The sequence below is a fragment of the Microcebus murinus genome, chromosome X, assembly GCF_040939455.1.
Source record: "Microcebus murinus isolate Inina chromosome X, M.murinus_Inina_mat1.0, whole genome shotgun sequence".
Classification (NCBI taxonomy): Eukaryota; Metazoa; Chordata; class Mammalia; order Primates; family Cheirogaleidae; genus Microcebus; species Microcebus murinus.
This window is the reverse complement of record NC_134136.1, coordinates 91,990,464-91,994,148: the sequence shown is the minus strand read 5'-3', so window position 1 is coordinate 91,994,148 and position 3,685 is coordinate 91,990,464.

Genomic DNA, 3,685 nt, shown 5'->3' with positions numbered 1-3,685 from the left:
TTAATTTATGTAAAATTTATTTTCTTATTTTTTATAACAATCACCTTATCATTTTTGTATTTGTTAAATTGTTTTTACACCAACAATTTAAACCATACAGAGGAATACCAAGAATAATTTTTTCTTTTTTATTTCAGCATATTATGGGGGTACAAATGTTTAGGTTACGTACATTGCCCTTGCCCCACCCGAGTCAGAGCTTCAAGCATGTCCATCCCCTAGATGGTGCAAACCACACGCATTAGGTGTGTATATACCCATTCCCTCCTCCCTCCTCCCATCTGCCCTACACCTGATGAATGTTATTACTATATGTACACTTAGGTGTTGATTGGTTAAAACCAATTTGCTGGTGAGTACATGTGGTGCTTATTTTTCCATTCTTGGGATACTTCACTTAGTAGAATGGGCTCCAGCTCCATCCAGGATAACACAAGAGGTGCTATATCATCATTGTTTCTTATAGCTGAATAGTACTCCATGGTATACACATAACACATTTTATTATCCACTCATGTATTGATGGGCACTTAGGTTGTTTCCACCGCTTTGGAATTGTGAATTGTGCTGCTATAAACATTTGAGTGCAGATGTCTTTTGTATAGAATGTCTTTTGTTCTTTTGGGTAGATGCCTAGTAATGGGATTGCTGGATCAAATGATAGATCTACTTGTATCCTTTGAGGTATCTCCATATTGCTTTCCACAGAGGTTGAACTAGTTTGCAGTCCCACCAGCAGTGTATGAGTGTTCCTATCTCTCCACATCCATGCCAACATTTATTGTTTTGGGACGTTTTGATAAAGGCCATTCTCACTGGAGAGAAGTGATATCTCATTGTGGTTTTGATTTGCATTTCCCTGATGATTAGAGATGTTGAGAATTGTTTCATATGTTTGTTGGTCATTAGTCTAACTACTTTTGAAAAGTTTCTGTTCATGTTCTTTGCCCACTTTTTGATAGGGTTGATCGATCTTTTCTTGCTGATTTTCCTGAGTTCTAAATAGATTCTAGTTATCAGCCCTTTATTGGATGTGTAACATGAGAATATTTTCTCCCATTCTGTAGGTTGTTTGCTCTCGTCCAAGAATAATTTTTAAAACTACATCATCCCTTATCACCAACATACCTCTGTAACATCTATTTTCATATTTTACTTTTGAGTATGAAAAATATTAAACACACGGCAAAGTAGAGAGAACAGTATTAATGTTCAGTTAATATACTGAACAGTATTATATACTGTTATATATATATATCAGTATATAACAATATTATATACTGATCACTTGATTTGATTGGCATTTTGCCATGTTAGTTTCATCTGTTTTTTAATTCTGAAATATTTTAAAGTAAATTTAAGCTATTAATATTACATTTCATACCTATTTTGTATTTACTTTGTTATATAGCTTTTAAAATAATGATATTTTAAAAAATAGCCACAAAACCACAATTACTTCTAGTGAAATTAACAAAACTTAATATAGTCCTTGTATTCTCAACAGGTGAAAATTTTTTCTTGGGGTTGTGTGTAAAAAACTTACTTTTTAAATATTTTAAGCGTAGGTGTACATACAGTACACAGTATAAGATATACAGTAAAACAGTGATATGAAAATTTTGCGGGGGGCAGTTAGAAAAACAATGTCTAAAATGTTGCTTGGGAGTGATAATGAAAAAATGCTTGAGAAACACAGATATAATTTAGTGTATAGTTTATCTCCAAATTTTCCCGATTTCTCCCAAAAGGTCCTTTTAGTTGATATTTATATGTTGGATACAAGTCCTTAGTAAGACATATATATTGTAAATATTTTCTTTTATATGCCTTGCCTTTGCCTTTTTATCTTTCTAGTGGTGTATTTTAGAGAGCAAAACATTTAAATTGTGATGAAGTTCAATTTATCAATTTTTAATTTTTTTTCACTTTTTGTATCCTATTAAGACACCTTTGCTTCATCTGAGCTGGCAAATATTTTCTCCTATGTTTTCTTCTGGAAGTTTTATGGTTTTAGCTTTTACGTTTACTTTCATAATCTATTTTGAGTTAATTTTTGGATATGAGGTAAGGATGTGGTTTGTGAGGTAAGGATGGAGGTTTATGTTTTTTAATTGGCTATCCATTTGTTCTAGCACCATTTTTTGAAAAAACATTTCTTTCCTCCCTTGATTGCCTTGGCGGCTTTGTTGAAAGTCAATTGACATGTGGGTATGGGTCATTTTCAGGATTGTCTGTTTTGTTCAATTGCTCCACGTGTCTGTTCTCATGTAAACATTGTGCTGTTTTGGTTACTGTAGCTTTATTGCAAGTCTTAAAATTAGGTAATGTTGGTCCTTCAACTTCGTTCTCTTTTAAAAGTGTTTGTCTATTCTAGATCCTATGCATTTCCTTATACACTTTAGAATCAGCTTATCAATTTCTGCAAAGAAGATTGCTGAGATTTTGATTAGAATTACATTGAGTTTATAGATGAATCTTGGGATCACTTAAGATCTTAATATTATTGAGTTTTCCATATACTATACGTGGTATAGAACTGTACTTTGATTGTTTCTGGCAAAACAAACAGCCAACCAAACAAACAAAATCCCAGTATATTTTCCCTCAATTTGTGGCAAAGATGTATATCATATGTGAGTCTATCTGGCTCTGAAAATTCTGGGGTATTTCTTGAGGGCCAAAAAAAGCATCAGTGCTGGGCTTTCTTCCCCATTGTCTACCCTAAACCATTATATTGGAAGCTTAGAACTATAAAAGGACCGGAGTTAAGGATTTATACCTACTCTGCATACTGGCTTAGTTTTCCTTTCCACAGACTGGAGATTCAATTGAAATAATTTTGAGTGTCATAAAGAAGTTCCTTAGTACTAATCTTACCCAGAACTATTCATTCTGCCCTTTGTATAAAATAATGCTATGAAATACCCACTCTCAGTGAAGCAGGTGGTAAGAAATATTCAGTGTCTATCTGGATGTGTTTTACCATCTGTTAAGGTGCAGAGGACAGGAACTTGCAAATAAGACTTATTTGGACATTTGATCAAATTCCATGTCATCCACCACTGGGAACACACTGATCTCCCACTCAGTGGCACAGGGTGTCTTCAAATTTTAAGACACCAATTAAAGTTTTTTTTTCTTTCCCATGAGAAGTGCCTAATTGCATAATATTGAAATGCCAGTAGGAACACAGCTCAGCAATCATTCATTGACGTTATTGTTTTTATCCTCTCCAAATCACAGTGATATCAATACAATAGCTGTTTATTTGCTGTCTGCCCTTGTTCTGTATCTGAACCCAACAAGCATAAAATAAGACTTTAACTTTATTCCAAACTGAAATTGTTCAGGTAGCAAAGATTCAACCCATCTTTTCTAATGTGGCGAGTTTTCGATCTTATTTTTCTCATAAATAAGAGCAAGGCTTTTGTTTACCAGATAGAAAAGGTATTATTTAATCTGTTGCATTAAAAGTTGTACTATTATAGGGAAAGCAAACATGAGTAAAGGACCAAATATATTTGAGAATCCTTATGTGCCCACAGTTGTGCTAGGTGCTGGGGATATAATGGTGAACAAGATGGATGTGGTCTTCCTCTCCTCACAGAGCTTACAGCTCACAGGGAAGATGAACACTTAACAAGCATGAGGAAGGCTAAAAGGGTCTTTTACTGAGCAGTTC